Source organism: Ceratosolen solmsi, unplaced genomic scaffold (genome assembly GCF_000503995.2).
Source record: "Ceratosolen solmsi marchali unplaced genomic scaffold, CerSol_1.0 scaffold35, whole genome shotgun sequence".
NCBI classification, from domain to species: domain Eukaryota; kingdom Metazoa; phylum Arthropoda; class Insecta; order Hymenoptera; family Agaonidae; genus Ceratosolen; species Ceratosolen solmsi.
Genome location: NW_011948423.1, coordinates 393,187 through 420,353, shown reverse-complemented (window position 1 = coordinate 420,353; position 27,167 = coordinate 393,187). Strand labels below are relative to the sequence as shown.

Below are 27,167 nucleotides of genomic sequence, written 5' to 3'. Positions count from 1 at the left end.
TCATCAATATCGATTACTCACTAATATAATAAGAAATATAAAGAAAATTTGATTACACATTATCTAGAACATAATTTTTTTAATACATAAATTTCTCTTTCGTTTTTTCTTTAATTTTAAATAATAATTAGTTACAACAGAAATTTGTTGTATTCATTTTCATGCAAAAGATAATAAAGTTGTTGAAGAAATAAATTGTATATTGAAATTTATTTCATACAAATAATTATTCTCATATCGATGATAAAATACAAATTTTGTAACATGACGTTTCTTAATTCTTAAATGAGTAAATTGAAATAAATGAAGCATTCAATTTATTTTAAATATGATTTAATAAATTTTTTTTGTTAAACAGATTTGTTTTTGTTAAAAAAAATGTTAAACAGATATTTTGTACTGCTGAAAGTAGATGATATTAAAATCTTTAAACTTTTTACAGGCACATGAAGTAAAATTATTTTTTACATAAATTATAGTTATTCATAAACCTTTAACGTTTGATTCATTTTATAAGAAAACTTTCTAAGACCAACATTTTAAACTATAAATTTATAACATTAAACAAATTTTGCTTCATATAAATACTGCATTTCTTTAAATACATAATAAACATTGTCAAATACAATTTAAAAGTTTCTGTAATATAAAAAAGAAAATATTTTTTTAAATTCTTTCATATTAGTTTTTTTATAGTGACATATATCATAGTGAAAAATAAAGTGGTAATGTTAAATCATTTTGAAATACCTTGTGTTGTAAATCATTACTTTTTCAATAGTTATATAATTAAAGAATACTAACATATAAATAAACAATTATTTTCAGAGTAATAAAATGTAAATGGAAGTTTTTGTAGTTAATAATAGTATTTCGATTGCAAAATATTAATTCTCGTATACTTTTAGCTCTATTCACTTAAAACAAATTTGCATTTTGACTAATAATCACAAACCTCTTAAAAATACTAATTTTTTTTTATTGGTAAATTGTTATCCATTCTGTTAAATTCAGGTGCATACATTCAACTGGAAGTCAAATATGATTATCCACTGTATTAGAACGAAAATATTTATATGTCAGGCATTAGTTTTACACTTTATTGTAAATAAAACTTAGAAAAACATTTAGAAAAGTTAAAAGTTCATTTGTATTTTTAAAGAATTTAAAATTTTCGAGCTTTCTACAGTCTTCCCTTCCAGAGAACATTATTTAAAATTTTTACTATATATTAAACAATAAACAAAAATAAAAAAGCCCTTGTAAAATAAATTTAAAAAATTTAAATTATAAATAAATTGTAATTACGACATTATATGACTATTCTGAACTTTTTATAATGTTTTCGTTATAATTTTATATCATAATGTTTTTAGTATTAAAATTATTGTAAAATTACAATAATATGCGAGTAGCATTTTAAAAGTTGCATCCGTAAAGTTTTAAATTTGACACATGTATATACATTGTTATTTTTTACTTCAACATTATAATAAATATATTTAAGATATATTTAAACAATTCCTTGCGATAAATAAATACAATTATTATCAAATAAATTATTGTTTAATTTGATCGCCCAATATGAGTACGTGAAAACTTCAAAATGAGAACGTTTATAATATACTATTAAATATTATTTCATATGAAAAATTACTGATTGTTTTTAAAATTTTATTTAAAGTATTTATTCATGAATACGAAAAACAAGTTTTGTATAAAATATAAAAATTAATGTAAATCATAAAATTGCAATCGTTATATATAAGCTATTAGACTAAATAAAATTTACATCACGGAATAAGTTATATAGTTTTTACAAATTAATTTCTACATTGAAACACAATTACATATATGCAACGTAGGTCTATTTTGAAAGTATAATTTATAGCTTATATAATTTATAACTATAATTTTTATTTATTCGTAATTCATATACACTAAATCTGTATAATATCTGTATAATTTAATAAAAATAAACTAGTAAATAAATAACATTTGATGCTGCATTAATTTTAAAATAAGCTGTTAGTATTTCACTTGTAAATTACAATAATTAAAGATGTATGAAGTTTTCGATCATTATAATCAAGAGAGAAAAATTCTGAAAATGATAATCAATCGAGTCATTTTATTTGATAATGATTATTAAAAAATTTGTATTATACGAGCAAAATAAAATGTTTTTTATATATAAAATAATGTCTCTTAAAATACATAAATTTGGTTCCAATTTACAATACATCAAAAAATCATTGTAATGAAACACTTATCGCACCATATCATCATAGCTTTTCCGCTCAAGTTTTAATCCATGCATAATTTATTTGTATGATTATAATTATAAACAGCGGAGTCGCACAAACGTGAAAGTATAAATGATATGACAGTTCCGGATATTTGGACAGTGTAAATGCTGTTTATAAGCCATAAGTGTATGAAATTTTTATCATTGGACATGAACGTGCCCACTTTGGAACAAGTAATCAGGTATATAACTGCGATGCTCAGTTTTAAACCATTTTAATATACGATAATTATTTTAATTTGCTTTATAAACACCTAAAATATTCGAATCGCGTGAGAGAAATGTGTACAGCACAAAAATTTGAATTACATACATTTTCATAAAAAGTCTCGTAAAAATATTAAATTATCAAAAGCATTAAAAACAAAAAAAACAACAATAATAATAATAATAATTAAACTAGTAAGTAATAAAGCGTCATGAATTTGAATTTAATTAAATTTTCTCTTAATAAATATTATATAATTTATTTAGCTTATACACAAATGATTCGGATAGCTTATAGAATAAACTGAAAGAGCTTAAATAATAATATTATTTATTAAAACACATTTTAATATGTGAATAAACTTATTTATGAAAATTCTGATTATTGCGATTATTCCAGAATGTTCTATTTTAAATGAAAAGAGAAAATGCTTTTTCACTTTTCTCACTAATATCTGCCAAAGGCAAGTTGCAATCGCTTGCCTTTAGAGTGTAACAATAATTTTAATTAAACGTAATTCTATCGTAAGCATTAGATAAATTATTAAATCATTGTTAAAATTTAAAAAGAAAAAAAAATTTTCCAAGGTATATCGATGACTCTGATGTTAGTAAATAAGCTGATCGATCCAGGGCGACATTTACAAATATTAATCTTGTAAATCAACACGAATATCCAACACCTGCCACTTTTTTTTCGGATAAAAAATTTTATCACTACAGTCCACCGCTAATGTAATAAACAAAAAGGCTAATAATGAAAAGCAATGTTCTAGCTTGGCATTCCGCGCATCTGCTGATTTTCTAATACTATATTGTTTACAATCGTCATCGAGTGGAGGAGTTTCCCGAAATATATATAAGCGAAACTTGTTGATTGACGAGGCGCAAAAATCGATAGCGCGATTTACGAATGCGCCAATGCCTCGCAATTCTCAGTTGATTATTAGTTCGCACAGTTTGCTATCCAACAATTCGCTGCTTATTATGTAACTTTGAAACACTCATCTAAGACAAATTCAACAACGAATAATCTTGTATGTGTCAATAAACAACGAATCTATGTGAATTTGCATTTTACATCAATCCAATTAATGGCTTTACTTTATTTTTATTTTCATAATCTGGAATTATTGAAATAAAGCATTGTATTTATAGTGGAAAAAATAGCGGCGCACAATGTCTACAAAGATTTACGACACTGTAATCATTGTATAAACGTTAGATAGAGTGAACTAAATAAACCCGATAGTAAAAAGCCATTGATTGTATAATAATAGGTAGCTGACCGACATGTAAAACTACGTTTGCTGAAATCCAATTGGTATTAGAATGTAAATATTTAACTTTTACTTTATGAATATTAATAATAATACAAGATTTCATAAAGTAAAAAGTTTCTCATTTACTTCGATATTTTCAATAAAATAAGATCAATCGAATTTTATGCTCCTAAGAAGCGAAAAATTCTAACACAAAATATTTACAACATTCTGAAAAATTACCTATTTCGTAGCAAATTATATCATGTAACGTAAAATTCCGTCCAAATGATAATATCCAAATAATAATGAATAAATATAAATTATGATTTTATACTTTCAGGTATTATAATATTAATGTAGTATTAAGACTAATCGTGCTAAATGAGATTAAACTCATATGATGAAGGAAAAATAATGTTAAAATAAAAGGTATATTTGATAAGAAGTAAGTGTATCGCGTACACGATGAGTAGACGTTCCAAATTTGTCACAATGACATGAATATAGAAAAATATGGAAAGGCATCGGTTGCTAATGCGAAATTCTGAGCTGTCAAATGCAACATCTAATAAATGAAAATTTATCCGATGCGAATCGCTTCAGAATTTTCGTTGCGAACATTAATTGCCTACTAGAACCATACGCGTAACCATGATTATCAAATTATTGAATTATCAAAAGCAAGAGAGACACGCGCAAATCCGCGCGCACGCGAGCACACACACACACACACAAATTCGTTCTCTCTCTCTCTCTCTCTCTCTCTCTCTCCCACTGTGTGTGTCTGTCTCTCTCTTTCGTGGGGCAAGTTGTCAATGACAGTCGCCGACTGGATAAACAGATTCTCCTCGCGAGGATCCTCCGGGGTCTCCTCTCGAGCCTCCTCTCGAGCCTCCTCTCGAGCCTCCTCCCGACCGGGTCGAAGAACTTACCGATCGTGACGTTCAGTTGGGCTACGCCTTTCCCTTCCTAACGTATCTCATGGAGAACCCACGCTCCCTCGACCAAGATCGCCAGGCTCGACTGAATATCTCTGTTCAGTTCGCAGGCACCGGGCGGAGGCAATGCGGAGGACTAACGGACAGCGGCCCCTCGGTGCGTGCGCTCGCAATCCTGGCAGCACGACGTCTGACGCTCGCCGGCGAGGTCCTCCTGCCTTTTATAGCCGTGCCGGGGGATGATGAATGAACTTTTGCGCCCGCGCCCAAGTGCGCATCGCTGCCTCGCTTATTCCCTTTTTTCAACGGCGCATCGAACGAACCGACGACTTTCGACTACCGAAGCGAGCTTCTCCACCATCCGACTCTGTCACGAATTCTCGAGTACCTGCGAGCACCTGAGATCACTTTGGCCCTCAAAATACGCACCCTCGCTTCGGTAGAATTTTCAAATGACTGGCTGCGAAGATGCCCAGGCAACCACCGCCCTCCTCCGCAAATTCGACTCGATGGGATTTTCCTGAAGCTGGTGCCAGTTCCCGTTTTGGAGATTAGCCGAGCTGTTTCCTTCCTACAATGCTTCGATAAAGTTTACGATTTAAAGTTTACGCCAATAAATATATTGTCCACTTATTGTTATATTGAATTGCTTCCTTGACGAGCTTGCGACAGAGGGGTAGGGAGCCGTCGAAGCTCAAGTCTTATGAAAAAATTTTATAAACATATGTAAGCGAATGAGTGTAATGTGGTAAAGTCAGATGAAAGCTGCTTGTTTTTAAAAGTAAGCAATAGGTTTTCCTTTTTTTTTAAATTAAATTTAATTAATTTGTATTGTACTTTATTTTCGTAATTTCTTTAGTATTATTAGATCATTTTTATCGCTGACTAATGTAATTTCAAAACTTTAAATAGAAATTAAATAGAAAATATTAATTTCAAACTTTTAAATAAATATAATAAATTACCTTGTACATAATTTTCAATGTGAAGAAACTTATAATGTACATTTGTAATTATTAATCAGTTCTAAAATAAGTTTAAAAATTGCTTTTTACAATTTAATGAATCTCTGTATTATATGATAACTGTAATTACAAATGTCTTTGGGCTTATGAGAGCGCGTGTGTGCGTTCATCGGTGTGTGCGCGTGTGTGTGTACATATGAAATAATGTTAAATTCCATGAATGTTGGATGAGTAAAGACCAATTGTGTATTGTAAAGTTCTGTGCTAATTAAAAGTAAATTGTCATTAGAAAAATTACAATATTAATGTTTGATTCCCGTTAACATACTTCGTCTACATAAACCGTTGGATAGAGAAAGAAACTACTTTTTTCCAATTTCTAAACCGTTTTAATCGACTTTATACATATTTCTGGCTTTCGTGATTGATCCCATAAATACCCGATTTACTCAATTGTACTACCGTGTGAATATTACGTTGCACACATGAAATAAAATTATTTTCCATTTCCTTTCAATCTCTCTCTCTCTCTCTCTCTCTCTCTCTATAAATATATATATATATATATATATATATATATATATATATATATCTACCTATCTATCTTATTTCGCTCTCTTTTAAACATTTCCACGATATTATACTCAGTTACTATTCTTCTATGTATCATTGAAATTGCTTCGCAAATAAAATTACTATTGAAATTCTTCTACATATACAGTTTGTAAATATACTATAAACAATGATAATGTATAAAATTAAAAAAAAATTAAATTGAAAAAAAATTATGGGTAAATGCTATTAATACATAATTTGCATATAGAATTTAATCGATAAAAGTATATATCAAGAATTATCAACATTTTGGGATAAAACTTTATTATTCATAAATTCTAAATTTCTTCATATTTACTGGATAAAATTGAATATTTTATTTCAAATTATTATTAAAAAAATTAATTGAATATCTTCATCCGTAATTATTTGTATTTACATTGATACATATTTATTCTTATCATACAATCATCCATTTTGCCACATTTTATTATCAGCAAAAATTTGACCGACTAACTATTATTATTCGAACTAAAAACAGATTTACAAAAATAATAATATAGTTGCACAAAATATTCCGTATATTGAGAAATGCAAATATTTTAGTTTCATTCATTGTTATTTTTTTGTCTGACACAGGAAAAAATATTATAAAAATTGTTATATATAAATTTGTTAAAATCTAATATTAATAATATAGTTACATTTTTAAATCGAATTTACATAATAACTGGTAAATTGTAATTTGAATTTCCTACAAGATAAAATTGTAAATTCATTAAAAAAATTAAATTATAACGATTATTGTTTTATAAAAATGAAACTCCGCTATATTTGTAGCACATATTAACATACATTTAATTATAATTATCTTTAATTTTAAGAAGTTCTAATTTCTCAGTACTAATGGTCATTTTATTATCAATAATTAGTTTCGACAATCATTGTCAAAATACTATAATTTTTTTCCAAACTAATCTTTAAATTAAATTGAAACTTAATAGAATATATGGATCAAATATATAGTAATAAAAAAATTCTTAATTTTTAGTATTAAATAAACTTATACAAACTTACACATACATAAAGAAAGTGCAATATTTCATTAATGATACAAATTATCATATAATAAAAGTGAAAATATTAATTACGCAATACATTAAAAAAAACTCGTTATTTCAAATATGCAAGTATATTTTATATATTTATACTGTACATTCGCAATTGATATACTTTAATAGAGATGTATTAAATTATTTGACATTAATTCTACATCTGAAAATAATATAACAATTAAATTATTAATTTAATCAAATGTAACAAATTTACAATGTAACAAAATTATTAAAAGAATCTCAAGTATATGTAAAAACATTAAATTTCATAGTTTAATGGAGATATTTAATATATTTAGCTTATATGTATTTTAGTGCATATGTATATTTTGATGTTGTTAATTTCGAAAAATATAGAGCTTACTTTCACAAATACTAATTTCCGAAACCATTTACATGATAATATATTTATGGTAATTTTTCATTTAATTTTTACTTTTTGTAAACAAAATATATGTACAAATATGATTAAATATTTATAAATATAATTTATATCCAGGCAATACTTTTATTAGAAAATTAACGTTTAATAACGCTGTATATTAATAAATTATTCAAAATCTATTGTCGTTCAACTTACCTACATTTGAAATTAAACATAATTTTCAATCTCCGTATCAATTAAACATATGTTACTAATACTATATTTAACGAATCGCAAATGGATTAAAACAATACTATTAATTATTTATAAAAAATAAAATAAGAAAATATATAAGATATAAATAGTTCAATATGTAAATTAACAAAATAATTTAATATTATAATATAAAAGATAATCAAACACGGCCGTAAAACTAAAAATTTAATATCTAAAATTAATACATAGACTTGGAGGAGATGGATTATATATACTCAAATAGGAATCAAAAGATGAAACTTTCGAATTATGAAGAGTGATTAAATTATGAAAGGTTATAAATCGTTTTAAATATCTTATTGATATACGGCTTGTCTTACATATATTTTAATCTCTTATCACTACTGATCTTAGATTATTAATTAAATAATTTTATGTCAATTTGTAAAATTGACAGATTATTCTTTATCAAATCTTACATAAATTACACTTCAACAGTTCAAGTTTGCATAGACAAAAAGTAAAGCAATTAAGAGATTTGCACATCTTATAAAATTGTTTTACTATCAATTCTTTTGTCACTCGATTACTTTAAGCATTAAGTTTTGAAACAAGATTTCAATCGTTACACCTAAAATTAGAAAAAGGTTGAAAAATGACAACGTAAACATCAGAAAATAAGCAGAGTTGGTCGATAACGAAAGAAGATCGAATTTGTCTCAATAATCCGTGAAATTCTCACTAAGAGAAAAAAATAAATGTTCATCAATATCGAAAACCTTTTGTAGAACATAAATGTGAAAAATACAAAATATAATCATAAAGCAAATATTGAAATACAATTGGTCATTTTTCGATTCATTTAATGATTTCACTATAACTATAAAGTAATTGTTTTAAAAAGACCTAATGATTTACATAATTATATTAATATATAATTTTCTTTAATATTAATAACATAATTAATAACATATACAAAAATTTAATTTATTGTATGTTGTTCTTTTACCAAATATTACATGAAACTGAATGCTCTCCTCTTAATATTAATGAATATTCATACTTACATTGACATTTACGATATATAAATTACATTTATTATAAAATTATTTGCTCAATTTAGTATATTGATGATTGATTGCTCTAATTTTCTGAATTGCAACTTTTAGTTTTTTCATATTTCTCTTCTATTTTAAGTCAGTAAATTTTAATCTTAAATTGTAATTCTTTTTCAAACTTGAAACCAACTATATAATAATATGTATGTATAAACGTATGAAATGAATGTACTAACAAATTTCACTAATTCTCATTATTAGAATATATTATATGAATAAAAGATTTACTTCTTAATAATTACATATAAATATCCTAATTTATAATTTAGGAACTTTTAACATGCGTAGAGGAGAAATTGTACTTCATGATTACTTGTACTTTTGGCAAATTATTTAAAATCTTATTAAAGGTCCAATAATGGAATAGTTAAGAATGAAAATTTTGTAAAACAAGGTAAATTTAAAAATTTTAATGTAAGTTTCCTAAAATAAATATTAAATTTATCATGCACATCACTCATTTATTTTAAGAACTTTTAAATTAATATTTGTCATAATAATTACTTCATATTTGTAACAGAAATTTGTAATTAGCTGTCACAGTTTAAATATTTATATTTAGTTTAACTTTTTCCATTTTAAATACTAAATGGCTAGAAAATTAGTATATAACGAAAATTAACTTTTAAGATCTTCGTTGATGTTTCATTACGAATGAATAATTATGGAGTGCATCAACTATATTAATTGATGAGGTCGTAGATTGTTCTATAATAGAGACAATAAATATATAAATAAATAAAATATTGATAGGAGACTCTGGGTATGTTGGTAAAGTGAAACGCAGCTTTTACTATAACGTAAAGCTTTTGCCTTTTCACTCATAATTCCATTGCCGAGAACGAATGGTCGGAAATTTACGTTGTATACGCGAGTTCCATAGTTTTATTATTCGAAGATAAAATTTCATTGGAGATTTATAATCTGTTTATGTTATCACAATCACTTTTATTATATTCTGATAGGGTATTGTTCTACCACATTAATTTCTTTTATACACAGTAGCAAGTAGCATAATGTATTTGATAAAATAACTGTGCCTATACAAATATTAAGAGATCGAGTGTCTTAAAAATAAATAAAAATTAGAATCAAGCTAATGCAATAATGTGGAAACACTTAAATCATAATATTCTTAATATTTCTTAGTATTCTTAATAATTAGTATTATTAATTTTATTATTTAAACTATGACATTTAAAAACAAGTATGAGAATTTTCAGTAATAAACTTATTATCAATAATGTTGAATTTTTAAATTATTATAAACTTAAAATATTCGAAATTTCTCGAAAATATTTTCTAATAATAGCTAATAAAATTGTTTGAGAGAAATAATTATTCAAAGAGTAATTTTTATTCCAACTATGTATAATAAATTCATTAAATATTTGCTTAATTTTAGATTGAAATATTTATTTTTATACGAAAATTTAAACGTACATAATTCAAAAAGGTTTTTAGAATTGTTTGCGACACAGACACTTCATTATACATAAATAAATATAAAATTAACCTTAAAGCTGTAAATTATACAAATTAAATCGTTGCATTCAATAACAATTATTGTTAAAATGTTTTAAGTAAAAACTATTATAAATTATATTATGAAACTGTTATAAGTAAAAAAATAATTAAGATAATGCATGCAAAGTAACTATTTTCGGTTCTATTAAATGAACGTTAAAACTTTTTATTTTGTTTTACTCGATCTAAATATCCTGATACTTTAAATAAACTATCATCTTTATTAGTCAATTTTAATAATTTTTTTTCTGTCATAAAAAATAATCATTTTATTATCGAATTTAACAAATATTCTAATTTTTCTTTCCTTATACTGTAACATTAATTTGTTCGTAACACGTACATAAATTCTACAAAAATTAATTTAGAAAATTTTAATGCTCCTTTTCAGTACTGAATTTGTTTATAGTACATATATCTTAAAAATACTATTATTCAATTATATAATTATACCACATTATTTAAAATTACATTTTGCAAAAAATAACTAAAAGGATAAATACGTTCAATATCATAATGAGAGTAAAAAAAATTTCATATATGCATGAAAATATATAAAATTATTAACAGCATAACATAAAAAAATATGTCCATATATCATCATCATAATTACTTCCAATATAATAATACAAAAGATATGTTATTAGTTAGAATATAAAATTTTTAAGCAAAAAAAATATAATATCTTCTAAAGATACAATTTTATAAGCACATTTAAAATAAAAAAAAATGTTTTTTGTTTCATTACCTATAAACAAAATAATAAATTATATGAAATTTAATGGTTCCATGTATTTAATATTTAAGTTTTAATATTAAACAAACAGATATTAATTTATTTATATTTATATTTATATAAATATATAAAATATTTATTCTAAAGAAATTCATTTTTACATTTATTAAAGTTATTATACACTTAATAATCGGAGTGATATAAATAAATTAACAATAATATAGCAGATAATGCAATTTCCATTTTTTTTTGTTCATAATTTTGATTTCTTCGAGTTATATAATGAACAGTAATTAAAGTAATTTGAACTATGAACAAATTATTTTTTAAGAATAAGCGTATATTCTTATTTTGTTAATAAACTATTCAAAAATTTTGAAACTTGTTACTAATAAATATTTGAAAACAAAATTTATAGTTAATATTATAGTAGATAATTTAATATAGTCGATATACGAACAATGAAATCTTTTAAAATATAATAAAAATTTTTTGAATAATCTCACAGTATCCTATTGCAAATATATCGAACAAAAATGTACAATGAAACTAAATAATACAAAAAACTTATAGAGGCATACTTTAACTGACCATCATATTTTAAATAAGATTATCAGAGTAAGTAAATGACGCAGATTAGTAATTTTTAGCTATATTGAGTAGAAAAAATTGCTCTTAGAATTTAAATAATAAAACCGGAAAAATATAAGATCTGCCAAAAGTTGTAAATTAAAATTTATATAAATGCAGTGAATGAAATATTTTTAATGCGTGTAAAAGTTTATTTATTTATATTTAAAACTAATAAAAGCTGATATCAAAAATGAAAGAATTAAAAATTCTTAGTTATTTTACAAATAATTATTTTACCAATCTTGATTGCTTTAAAAATTAAAGAACAGATTCTTATTGATAAAATATTTATCAATTTTAAGCTAAGATCCATAAGAATGCGTATTAATTCGAAATGAACATAAATAAGAGATTAAATTACAATCGGATTTGAATTTTTAGAGAAATATACGAAATATATAATCATTATATGAATTTAGTATCCGTGGAAATACTGTGCTGCATATGTGCACGAATGAAAATTTTAAAATATAACATGAAAGATAACGTCATCGATAATTGCATACTTTAAATTGAAGTTATTACTTTATTTTTTATATTGCCTCTACTTATAATAGGATAAATGAAGTGTATTTTAAAATTATATGAAAAATGACTAGGAATATAAATTGAATTGTTTTCAATACATTGTTATAGTATATAAAAATAATTATTGAAATTAAACGTAAACATTCAACTTTCAATTAATTAATTGAGATAGTTGATTTAAGTTATAAAAATATGAAAAACAAATTTTTGTTAATCATTTAAATTTTTTTATAGTATAATTTTATACTATTATATGTTTATTTTATTTACGTAATTTAGTGAAATATTTTTAGAATTTGCACTAAATAAAATGATAAACTATAATAGACGCATTTTTTTAATATTTAAGAATAATAAAGCACGGATAAATTAATGAATAGCAATAAATTTTCATGTAAAAGATATATGAAATGTGAATTACAAACATTGAGCGGGAAAAAGAATTAATTTCTTATGTACGCTCACATGGAATACCATGTAAGTTTTTAGAAGTAAAGGTACGCTGGAAATTTTCTTTCGCGTCCAACGATCGGTAAGGCATGTTTTACCTCGTGGATCACCGAAGGAAGTTGTACAAGAAGTCCGAAGTAAATTTGATTTTATCGACGGTGTAACTAAACTTTCATGGCCATGTAAAATACAGCTTATTTCATCTATCTTAAGTCGTATTATCGATCAGTTGGTTTTTATATCTAAATTAAACCGGGGTATATTAACTACTAAACATTTATTATTTAAATGATAAAAATACGAATTCTATATAAAATGATATATTCTCTGCATAATAAATTACTCTACTGAGATTATTTTCAGAATACATTGTAAAATAAAAAAAAATATACCGATTAAAAATCTTACTATACAGTATTTTACATTTCTTAAGCATTGGATATACAAAAATTTCAATACGGCAAAATTCATTACAGTAGCCTTTAGTTAGTAATTTCACCTGGAATATTTTAATTAATTAAAATATTTGAAGTACAAAATAACTCTTACATTTTACATTATTAACTACAAATAATTATTATGATAAAATGAAATATTAATGCATATTTATAAATAAATTGGTGATTTAAATCAATGCGATCTCATTATATACAAAATTTACGTACATAATTTATTACGTGTAAGATAAGTAAGAATATCGTAAAGTAAGAATATCGTTTAAATTATGTAAATAATTCGCTAAAAGTTCGTATCTACTATACCTCAATAGATTTTGAATTATTAAAAAAAGTTTATGATAATTGTATGGACTCGCTGTAGTTGCTGATATCGTTAAAACCCTTTCTTTATTTCAAAATTTTCAATGAAATTGCAAAAATGCATAATAAGTCATTATTAAACCTACGAGAACATATTTTTGCAGTGAATCTTAACAGCCTGGATAAGTGGTAGTTCATCCTATGTAATACCCATTGAAATATCCATTGTTTGCTTACAAAAATTACAATCCTTTGCAAATAAGGTAAATGCGTTGGAGACACAAACGCAATCATCGATAAATATTCATCTAATAAAAGATGTAACTCTCTGTTGTTTATCATTATTTTAAATCGAGAAAAATGTATGTATATTCGTGTACCGACAACCGTTCGTTACGAGACCAGAAAATATTCTCGTAAATCACTGAATTACTTATAATTTTGTCTCACTTAATTAATGAAAGTCTCATTTTTACGAACTATCCTATTATTATTTGCATAATCATAAATTCATTTGATAATCACGAAAAGACAATATATCAGATAATAATACCGTTTGAGAATATTACGAGCATTATCGTAGCAATTAAATCGAGTATTTAAATAATTACTTGATTATACACTTTAAAATGTATGATAATATTATACCAAAAGGTGAAGTGGAAATTAGACAATAAAAACATACTTCATTAAATTATCATTGGCTTAGTATAAAGTACAATTCATTTGTAACCTATGAAATACAAAAATTTATATACTTGTTAAGAATGCATAACTTTGGCAGTACTTCAGAGTTTGCAAATATTAAAGTCTAAATTTTAATAATACAAAATGAAATTTTCGATTACATTAGAAAAATTTTAATGTTTCTACGTTTTCATTGCATGAAGATAGTATTTATGAATCTCATGATTTATTTATCTATTTATGAATGCTCATTTATCACTGTAATATTCTTCATTGTAAAATTAAAATTCTATTGTACAAACACAATTTGATAATTGAAATTGTGAATCGTATTAAAAATTTCACTATTTCCAGTAGGTTCAAAAACGTATTCTGCATTAAATCTTAAATCGTATAATTAGATTACCTTATGCAAGCAAAACCTGTTTTTAACAAGTAATATAACCATCACTGAACTGCTAAATGCCCATTATACTAAAAGCACTAAGTGTATGCTTACATCATTCTTTTGATAATTTGTCTTATAATTTTGAAACTAAGCTTTCTAAAAAATTGTTAAAAATAGAATTTCAATAATAATCTTTATTTGTTATGATGTTTACAATATTCATTTACCGTTTGTTTTTCATTTTTTCAACATTTGTAATATATATTTTTTCAAAATAAAAACATTTTATTTATGTATTATGCATGTGTGTATAATTTAATAAGATCTTAGGGTGTATCGTTAAGGTATATTGCTGAAAATGATATGCAGGAAAAATGGGATTTCCAGAATTAAAGAATTTAAAATAATGAATGAATTATATGTGTAATAATGATGAAATGGTGATTTAATGCAGATGCTAATAGCAGAGAAAGGCCACGGCATAAAACAATTAAGTGTACATAATGAGAGAGCATATCTAAGTAAACAAAATGAAAATAAATATGTAAAAAATCAATGATTGAATCATATGGAGATGTATTATGGAGTGTGAGTAAGACAGAAAGGTTAATAATTTCAATATTGGATCTATAAAATTGTAGTGACTTTATTTATCATCAAATAAATTCTAATGATTATAATAATTATAAAAATTTGTACAAATTTTTTCTCTATTTTCTACATTGTAATAATAATTTAATAAAATTATTTTAAAAAAAATGGAAAAAAAAATATATATTTAACTCTACGCAATTGCCAATCTGAAAATATTATTTAATTCAAATCGAGATTAATGACGGAATAACTGTAATTCTTTTCATGTTGCATTTAGTAACTGAATTCATAAATAGAAATTAGGGTTTATAAAAATAAAGCTCCATTTGTGTAGACGTGACTTGAACTAAAAATATATTGTGAATCATATACTTTAGAATGCTAGATTGAGTCCTATAGAGATATGTAAATGTAAAAGGATAATTCTAAGCGCAACAAGGTGCTTTACATAATTCAGTTATTCAAAATTTAATACGTACGAGTAACCCGTTTGTATTTTTCATTTTTGGTTTTTTTTATTTTTCTTTTGTTTTTATTTATTTTACTTCTTCATACCCTTTTCTTCATTAAGCAATCAAAAGTCATAAGTAATATAAAGGTGGTGTGACAAACCGAACGGTCGTAATCTCCTCCTTCTAAGAGCCGACGTTGTCAACCAACTCGTGCCATTCAGCACCCCAAGATGTTCGACATCAACGCTCGCCAGGGCTCACCACGCTTGCCCTTTTACCACTTACAGCTCACGAGCGTCTGCCATCGCCAAAAAGGGCGATCGTCGCGTCGGTGCCGTCGGCCTGCAGCCATGCGAGGATCGTTGAACCTGACCGCGGCGGCCTAGGGGGAGTCGCGCACTTCCGGCTAACGGCTCGAGTGCAGTCGGCGCACATCCTGGTCGTGATAGCGTACGTGGTCCGAGCGCCGGTGCCGCGGGTCTCCAAAATCGCAAGCGCGCGGCAGCCGTTAGCCGTGGAGGCACGTGCCGGCATTGAGGCACCAGGTGATGGCCGACCTGTGTCCTCCTTGAGCAAACAGGGTGATGGTGGGGCGGGAGCGGGAGCGTGTACGGAGGGAGGGACGCGAGGATATCGTATTTGAGCGCTATCTTGGGCGCCCGGGACGAACGCCGACGGATCCGATTGCCTCTCTTCGGCGGCTCTTCGACTGGCGTGGCTTCCGAGTCAGAAGTGTTTTATTGCTCGCCGGGAGCCGAGTGCTTTTGTAACAGGATACAGTGGCTCGCTGGACGTACGAGGAGCCGTTTATAACGAATTTTTCGTCTTTACGAGATTCTTACGATATATAAATTGTCGCCTCTCTCTCTCTCTCGCTCGCTCATGGTAGATTCGCCCACGCGGTCCCCTTAGAAGAAGCTTATGCGTCATTGTTGAAAATAAGGAAAAAGGCTTTTATCGCCTTAGAATGTGTTTGATGCGTGAATTTTTTGTTGGAAAGCATACGTTTGGTCGCTCATTGAAAGTCAAGAGATTTCGTGAATTGCAAGGTTTAATCGGCGGGAAGTCGAATGGAATATTCTTCGTATTCTCTTAGAAATAAGATAATACATATATATATATATATATATATATATATATATATATATATATACATATATATATATGTTAATACTTAATTAAGTTTGGGATTACGTTGAATTTTGTTTTTAATTTTGCTTTTACAAATAATTTCTGATGCAAATGAGAGAGAATTTTAGTGGTGGTAGTATAATGTTATTACCGAGGGTATGTAACTCAGACTTGACCGTCGTCCCAATGTAATCTGCACCGAAAGAATTTTAAAAGCGTTTTTAAAGCATCTATACCTCCAAAATATTATTGCTTCCCATAAACGCGTACGTTATTTCGAAGTCGCGAACAATCCGTACGCAAATGTAGCTTTGTTAATTAAAAGTAGTTAGCCCATTAGGAAAGTCAAACTATACTCAACTTTCAGGCGAATATATTTGGAAGCAATAAAACAAAAGAAACAAAAAAAAAACCATTCAGTTGACATTATCGAAATTCAAACGACTCGACAACAACACACAGTGGACTTAAAGAGGCTCTTTGTCAATTTTTGCATAAAACATAAAGACCGGATTCTCGAATTAGTCAGCGCTCGTCACTTGCACGGTAAATTAAAAATTAACAGGACACTTGGCATTCGCTGGCCAATTGCCGGCAGCCACGACAACAACGATATTCATCCTCCATGATTTATATACTTCCAAACGTCCGAGTCCGATCGGTAAGCAAATGACGATAAAGCAGAAGAAGAAAAGGACGAGCCGGAGGTTACGTAAAGATATGAAAAGCCTCGATTGCAGGCAAAAATGGCCCGCCCGCATATCCATCGTCGTCCATCGATTCGCAATTGTGTTGTTGGGGCCTCGATTCGCCGCTCGAGTCTCCGAGTCGACTGCCTCCGCTTGATTTATTGCAACAACGCGCCGCGTTGTAGAGTCGACGCACGAGAATCGGCGTCCTCTCACTCGCGCGCTCTCGCTCACTCTCTGTCCCTCCATCTCTTCCACCTCGATGGAATACGACGACGCTCGGTCGACGTGTGTTTCGGTTATTGAAAAACAAAATGCGTCGGCGGATTTTCCCGTAAGGTAATCAGCCTAGAGGTTTTTTACTTTAACAGTTAATCATCGAGTTATGCTCGAGCGATTTTATTAGCCTATTTTGCGAGCATCTTTTACACTTCCATTGTACTGAAAAAGTTACGGGTCTTTCTCAGGCCTCAATCTATTTCTGCTTCTTCTCTTGACAATGTTTTTTTTTTTTTTTGTCTCCTCATTGAGACTGTGGGCTTCGATCGTCTATTCGTCAAAGACCGACTTCGATTGTGTTTAACAAATGACATTTGCTTATATTAAATATCCTTATGATTATCTAGTACGGTTTAACAGGAGATAACAAGAAAGCAAAGAAAACAACGCAAAATGGAAATGAAAGGAGTAAAAAGTTAGAAAAAAAAATTCAAAGCAATGAAATCTTGCTCCATTCGATTTTGTATCCCGGGTGTAATGATCACTCACAGTACGAATTCCTAAATGGACGAGCTAATAATAATCATCAACATACATAATCATATTCAGTTAAGAAAATACGATCGCAGTTAAATCACGACATTTTTAAGCCAGCCATCGTAAATTGTAGTTACCGGATTAGTTAACGCAATTATGCATTTGAGATGTATAAGCGAATAAATCGAAGGATAGGGGCGACTGTGGCAATATGGGCCATTTGCCGGCAGTAAGGTTGTACAAAAATAATTATATTATTATATTTGCTCGCGAACGATTGTAATTGCGTCCGATGCTTCTCTTGAGCACGGCAAACTACGGGCGTCCTTGTATAAAGTAGCACAATAAGACCGGTAACAAACATAATTAATTTATATAGTCAACCAATGCTCGCACACAATCGCACACGAGACGATGAGATGCATTATAGATAAACAAACGAATAGCTATGAAATGTAATATTGCATTGTCCGTAGCTGGTGGGATCATTAATTTAAATGGCATGATCGAGTGTGCAGGGAGAATCGGCCATTGAATTGCATCCGACGAAAATTGCAAGCATTTCGGATCGATGACTTTCTCTGTTTTGCAGGCAGTTGGGCGAGAGGAGCGGACAAAGGTGTCCGGACTTGACACCGATTCTCCCTTGTTAAGGCCGTCGCAACACTTCTTTTTGTCAATTCAGGGGGGACCAACTCGTATAATATATATCGGCAGCAAACAAGCCGTATGTTGCAGACATTGCGCGCATTGCATAGACGAAACTTTCGAGGGAAAACGAAACGTACGCAGAATACGCACAGCATGTATACTTTGTCGCGTATAATTTAACGTTACATTTTAATGCAAGGAATACTCATTTCTGAAAATTCATTTTTTGAAATTCACATGTGGAAAGGCCTGTCATCTTCGTTTATTCGTTCATTAAATATGGACGATATTTTCATTAAGCTGCGATCGTTATGAACTGTAGCTAAAAATCCTCAAAATTCCTGAATATGCCAATTAAATGAGTTAATGTTTTTTTTTTTTTTTTTAATAACTACAACGTCTCGTCGATTTTCTATTAAGATTAAGTACAGCTATAAATATATATTGCCTATTGTATTGATGAGATGATCAAATAACTCTTGCACATTTTTAACAGACTTTTCAATGACACTCGATGACTCGAAATTAATTATCAAATATAATTTTAAAGGAGTATTCTACATCGGTAAATATTACCCGTAGAATCAAATTGAAACATATTCGTACATTAAAAATTCAATATGCTTATCAGCTGTAAATTAAGAATTAATTATTATATGAAAACCTTTCTATTTCACGAGTGACATTATATTCACTTTAGGCAAAGTATCAAATAATAAACGGCAATGAAATCACGAGCAAATTAATAAATTCATGTACACACACTATTGACAATACCAAAAATACCAAGTATAAGTTCACTGCCTTATTCGTGCAATCCCATTGTAGTTAATTTTACTACTATCATAAATTCTATATCGCTTGAGGAATCGTCAGGAAAAGAAATCATTAATTATCCAATTAATTAACTTTAAATGATAATTTTTATTTATATCGCTTTTAATAAAATCCTTCGCTTCGATTCAGCGACGACATTCGTCTGCCATTTTTTTCCCTCGGGTATACACTACACATTTATTTCCTTTCCCTTTTCAATTGTAGCATATATAGTTTCCGAATTTACGTGCACGAATGAATGTGCGAAGATTAAAAAGGCCAAGGCGCTCTTTTTGTCCGAGATCTTTTTTCTATATTTTCCTCCTTAAATTAAAAAATTATCACTTTTAATTGCTCACTTATCGATCCTTAAAGTGAGAGTTGTGTTGTATATTACAATTTTGTTCGCATGTATTATATTATATATTCATAAATTTACTTTATATACGTTTTATTCTGCAAATATTCGGTAGCATAATTGTCAATTTAATTTTTTAACACAATATTGTTCTTTGTTATTTATTCGGCAATTTATTATTCCTATCAGTTTCAAATTCGTTATAAAATTGACCTTCTATCTTTATTTTCGATTTCTTTAATCTTTCCTTTTTCATTTGTCTTGGTTTCTTTTACTTACAAATGTAATTACTATTCTTTAGATAGCAGCTATATATATGCATATATATTCTACATCAAACCAGGATTTCATCCAACATATATATTTGAGCAAAATAATGTAATGTAATATAATATAATATATAATAATTATAATATAATGAAATATCCGGAATTATTGGTAACTACTTTAGTTTATTAAATTTCCCTCTCGTTTCATAATCTTCATCCTGCTCTGACTTAAAGATTTTTATCATGAAACTTTCGAAGTAAATTAAATTAAGATTATTTTATTTTATTTTGTTGTTTCACTCATTATTATTTGTTTTGAATAAACAGTTTCGTAATTATTCCTGCTACACTTGCCTCGTTTTTACTATCATTAACAAGATTTAAAAAAATATAAATAAAAATTGTAATTTTCTTTCTCTCATCCATTCGTTTAGGCCAATGTGTATTCGTGTGCGGGTTATTGTGTGTGTGTGTGTGTGTGTGTGTGTGTGTGTGTGTGTGTGAGCACGCACTTGTTCGTACGTGGATACTTGCGTATAAAATTTTATATAAGAGTAATAAGCAAAAGTAAAAGCAAATGTGCTCGAGGCAACCCATCATCACCGTCGCCATCGGCAACTCTACTGATGGAGTTAAAACTAACTTCCCTTTTCATAAACCTTTTTTTCTCCCTCTTCCGGCACTGATAAAAGACGTCATTCTATTGCTACGGAAAACAAATACTCCATGTTTTTTTTTGGTGTGAAGTATTTTGAAAAATTAAAACGACAATCGTTTATTAAAACTGATCCATGCCCGTCAAAAATGCGTTTTAAGTTTAAACAGAATTGACTAACATATGGGATACAACGTTATTTTTTACTCACTTCATTCAAAAAAAGAATTCTAGTTTATTATACTTCATGACATATATATTAATACAATATGCTGAATTGTAAAAAAAAACAACAAGTAAATAATTGCTCTGCGTCTCTCTAATAAAATAGAATATTATAATTAACGCATGCATATAGAATCAAACAGTTATTTAAATCTTTCAATATACTTAATACCAGTGAGAATTATATGGAAGAATATAAATGAGAGTGATTCGTTTACCGTAAATAAAAAATTAACTTAAGCTAGGAAAGAAATTTATGCATGGCGTTATTGAATCGAATGTATTCAGTGATATTCATATAAACTAGCAACTGACTGATATTAGCCCACACCAATATTAATTTATTTTTAACTTTTGATGCATACTGTGGCATTTTTAGACGAAGGAAATACTTAAAATTCATGCAACTTGCTGACGACAATCGTAACTTTCCTTAGAAAAACACTTAAAATTATTATCAAATTTACCTCCTTACGCGATTATAAAGTAGCGGAAATTTTTATAATGTAAGAGCTCGCTGTGAAGGTAAATAAGCATTGTCGCTGTAAATAAATCCAAGAGAACAAAGTCCGCTAGCGAGCATCGATCCAGACTCTTTAATCCATTAACGGATGTTAAATTCCACCAAACTACTACTAACGACCCCCCGAGGCTGAAAATGGCTTTTGATTTAATAAGCCACGAAGATGCACACGTCTATTCCCATTAGAACCTGTGCTACAACTATGCATCTGTGCAATAATATTATTACAATACACGGACACATTGGTATTACGGTGTAGAAAGTACGGATGCATCGAATTTGACATCCATACGAGCTAGAAGAACAGATCTCCGGTGGAAACGTATACCCAGGAAGTCTATTTTCTGGCTCTAAGATAATCCGTTGCCCAGACTCATCGAAACTCTGCGAAAGAGCGATAAATAAAGAGAGCAAATGGCGCCGGAGTCGGTAGCTTTCCTCGCCGCATGAATGCAGAGGCCCTCACGCACGTGCGCCCTGAGCGATTTCGCGCACCTCTTTCCAAGGTTCATTAAGGCTCCCTCTTCCGTGCGCGAGAGCTCCATTTATCCCAAAGAAATCTGAACGAAGCTGCGAGAAAGTTGCGCCACGATTTGCCTTCTCCTCGGCCTTGCGGCTTCGCTGTCCCTCGGCGCGTCGCGCTCACGTCGGTAGTAAGAAAAGAAAAAACGAAACAAAACAAAAGAACAAAACAAAAAAGCAAAAAAAAAAACAAAAACCCGAAGCCCGTCCCTTGCGATATAATGCGCCTTGACCCTATCAGAGACGCGTGCCATTTTGCTTTTGTTCGACTGCGCTATAATCTTCGGTGCGGCTATGGCTTATAAAAGTGAAGCGTGCGAGTTTCACCGTTGGGCTTATTATGCACCGAAAATGAAAGAAAAGCCGAGCACGATGGATATTACAGACGTTTATATGCATTTAATTCATACTCCCTATTATTCGCTTGAGAATGGGTCTTGGATACTTTTACTGCGCGGAGACGAAATCTGAGGTCAACAGCTTCGCTTTCTCGGCAGCGGCCATTCTAGCAACGAAGCATTGATTTTCGTGCTTTCGTTAATTCGACATTTTCCTAATGGTGAGTGTAAATTACACGATTGTGCCCGAAATCGTTTTTACAATGTAATCGTTACGTTAGAATAACTATAATCCAAATTCAAATGATTATCGAGGCGCTCTTAATCATAGGCTAGATTGTGTTTAAAGTTTATAATACTACGGTGATATTTCATTTTAAATAGTCCCTTGCTCCTTCCTATATTTATTACACAATTTTCTGCCTAAGAAGATGTAAACGCTTTACGAATAAACTTGAAAAAACGCTCTCAATGGCGAATAAATATCCTATGAAACGACGCTAATCCTGTATCCCTCCTTTTGAAATATACAGACACTTTTATGTGACACGAGAATTTCGCTCGACTGTGCGAACTTTACTCGCGCTTATTAATATTCGGAATATCGTGAATGTTCTTAAAAAATCGAATCAATTATATTGCACTTGTGAGCCTATATATATGGTACATTTCCATAATCAATCCTAATATATAAATATTCCCGTTTTCTTATCTTATTATCTTACTCTCTGTCTGTCTCTCTCTCTCTCTCACTCTCTCTCACTCTCTCTCACTCTCTCTCACTCTCTCTCTCTCTCTCTCTCTCTCTCTCTCTCGCTTCTTTAATGCAGACACATTTAAGTAGCTTTCCAGCAAAACTCTACGTCCAATGAATTGTTGAGCAAAAGTCACCGAAACCATTGCATTGAAAGTATTTCACTATCTCGGAGGAACATTTGCATGCAAGCGCATACACGGAACACTTTAGGCTTGTCTCGCCGAACTTTTAACGTACACTTTATTTTAAGGATTATCGCAAATTACGCGATAGACCCCCACCATACGTCTCCCCTTTCCCTCCTACCAACTCCTTCCCTCTCCAATACCCATCCTCAACCTCATGTTCCCCCTTTTTTATCTCTACCTCCCCCATGCCTTTGTAGGATCCGACGAGATAGAGTCGTTGGGTCTGAGCTCGATTAATTACTGTCTTTCGAAATTCACCTCTTGATTCGCGCCGCAGCTCCTCCACGTGGGCTGTGTCCCGCCTATTACGTAAGCTATAACATAAAACTTTTGTCTCGCACGACACCAATTATTACGATGAATATCAAGAGAGTCTCATTTCTTCCTCCGTTTTATCTCTCTCTCTCTCTTTCTCTCTCTCTCTCTTTCTCTCTCTCTCTCTCTCTCTCACTCTCAACTTATTTTTCAACTAGCAGTCAAATGGATCATGTACACTTTCGGACGTCGATATGTATTCTACATGAATGATGTTAACCCTTACGTGAAATTGATTATTGACCTGATTTTTATTTTTCAACGTATATCGCAACATCTTAACTCATTCTGCTCCATCAATCCAGAATGCTCAGGATTTCTCATGCTTTAAAGAGACTGTCGAAATCAGTTGTTTTATTTTCAATTTATCAAGACAATGTACCGAATCAAAAGATTCTTGCATTTTACGAACAATAGAAAGATAACTTGTATATATATATATATATATATATATATATATATAAGAAACAGATTTAACGATGTCTGGCGGATCCCTTCTGCTTATAACACAATTTGATAAGCACATAATCGTGTATCGAAAATTATCAATATAACCGCAATTTAATATTCTCATTAAATTTATCATCTGTTTGTGCATTTGACAGTAATTGCAAGCCTCAAACGTTAAAAAGTTTGAACTATATTTAACATGTAATGGAACAAATAACATGTTTAACTACTTTTATATTTAAGATTATTTTTCGTATTTTACTATTATTATTCTGCTGTATCCAGTAAGGCGCGTAAAATAAATCAGTACATTTCAATCAATTGTAATTAATAATAAACCTAAATTAATTATCCCAAACATTCAGAATTATATGCTGTTTTTCAGATTTATATCGCGTAGTTCATTGTTCTATTGCAGATATACGAACCTTCTAATTAGCGTTTGAAAGGATCCTGGGTATGCGATATACAATCTTCAAAAGGAGCAAGAAGATTTGAAATTCGACTATTGCTATTAAAATGAGGAAACAAAACGAAAATATGTAAACGTATATTATTTCTAATAGCTTCTCGATATATTTTGAGGAAATAAAATATGCAATATAAATTTTAATTGAGTACGTTCTATTTTCTTAATTTTTCCAAACAGTTTTTGAGTATGAAAAGTAATGTCAGTTTTAAACATTGGACTGTAATTTCATACGAAAACATTATTTAAGAAAGCATTATTGTTTGCAGATTGCACATCACGTATTATTTTAAGAACTTTTGAAGTAGTAAAATTGATAATTTTTTTTCGCAATCAGAAATTCTAAAGTAATACAAAATTTTCGAAGAAAGTAGCAATTAATTAATATAATATAACAAATCGATCTATATTTTTATAAAAACAATTAAAAATCATTGGATTTCATTTAATTTCAAGTTAATAATTGTATTACCAACAATTCAACGATTGTTACAGCTCATCATAACAATCAAATTAATACAAAACCTTTATTCTATGACTACTGGCCTTTTTTTTACCAACGAAACGACAAATGACAAAAGATATTGTATTATGAAATAAAACATTTTTTACTAAATTTACTGTTAATATTACAATACTGTTCTTTAAATGATTTATACTTAGATTAAAATTTGTTTCAGACAATTGTTATTATTAGAAGTTTTATGTATATTTCATTATACAAAATTATGATAAAATATCTTATAAAAAAAATTTTATAAATATCACCAGAATCCGAATATTATTTTCCCATACATATTATTTTTATAAAGTCACGTAGTAAGAAATTGTGGTTTTAAGTGGATATAACTTATTAACTTTCTAGGCTACTTAACTTTCAGAATAATACGAATAATTTAAGTTTTTTTGTAATTTTATAAAGTATAAATTACAAAACAGAAACTTCATTCAACGATTTAACAAAACTGGCTTATAATTTATATTGCAGATGAAATCAGTGTATAACTATTTGCCATTGAAGCACAAGGTATTTTAAAACAAAATTCGAAACAAAATTCACTCTGAGACTAACTCCGAAAACCAGATATTTTTATTTAAATAATTCAAACCATTGGAATTAAAATTGTTAGCCTAATCCACGTGTAGCCGCGCATTGACTTTAATACAAAATACATAAATTGTAGAATATAGATTATCCCAAATCCGGTTTCCTATTGGGAAAATCCATGTGCTCGGTTGCTCCCATTCAGCATCGTTTTATTATCGAACTTCCACGTACTTCCCGTTATAAATTATCGATTGATTTATACGAGCCTGTGAATAAAGGTTACTTTTTCGAATAACACGCTGAGCCCTACGGTAGCGTTACAAAAAAAAAGAAAAAAAAGGAGAGAGAGAGAGAGAGAAAAAAAAAATTCTAACAAAACAATAATAATAACAAGAACAAAAATTATTATAATAACGAAAGCACTCACTGGTGCCGATAGCCATGTTATAGATTATTTACACAATGACCCAGTACTGGAATAATAAATGAAAAATAGCCGATCTCGAACAATTGCCTACTTATCTCTAAGAGTGCAAGACCCTAAGCACTAAACGAATGCAAAGCCTCGCGACTCGCATTTTCTAAATTCTTCAGAAAGCTAGCGGAGGGAAAGAAAATAAAAAGTCCTGTAAGCCTGTCACTCTTAGCGACAACGGTCAAAGACATAAATCCAACAATAGGAATCCACATGGCAGAAAGGCTAATAAAATGTGCATTTCGTGTCGATAGGACGTCGGTCGCGAGCTCCCGCGACGACGTTTCACCACCTACTCGCTCCTTTGGCTGACGCCTAGGAATGTGCCACGCACTTATTTCCCCCCCTCGATTATACTTCCCCTTTGATCGTCCAAATAAGATGGCGAAGAAGGGGAGAGAATGCCGGGCCGCGCCCGCTCTGGCTTATCCAAATCGCGGTCGCGTCATCGCGCGCCCAGCCAGCTTCGTAATAAAAGCCGCGCACGCATCCAATTGAATCAAGTTAGGCGAGAGAGCGCCGTTATGTCGATGCGCCCGGAGTCTTTCGGGCCTCGCTTTTGGTCGGTCTTGCGGCGGTTCGGAGGGGCGGGGGGAGGGATGGGGGAGTACGCGAGCCGGCTTGAAGCGGGGCCGAGAGAACCCACCTGTCGTCGTCCGCGTCCTCACCTGCATGGCAATGCGATTATGTCGGGCGACAAATCCACGAAGCACTCGTGCTCGATCTTC

The 27,167-nt window shown here is 29.6% G+C and overlaps 1 protein-coding gene across 2 annotated transcripts in view; it reads right to left on the bottom strand.

Annotated features, from left to right (window-relative positions):
• Dh44 (corticotropin-releasing diuretic hormone 44) overlaps positions 1-27,167 on the bottom strand; it is an 80,029-nt gene that overhangs the window by 26,064 nt on the left and 26,798 nt on the right. The window contains exon 1 of one of the 2 annotated variants that reach the window (XM_011499435.1): positions 4,713-4,808. The exons of the other annotated variant lie outside the window; for it this stretch is intronic. The gene's annotated coding sequence lies outside the window, so the exon portion shown is untranslated. Of the gene's footprint in view, positions 1-4,712; positions 4,809-27,167 lie in introns of those variants that run through there. 2 annotated transcript variants of the gene reach the window in all.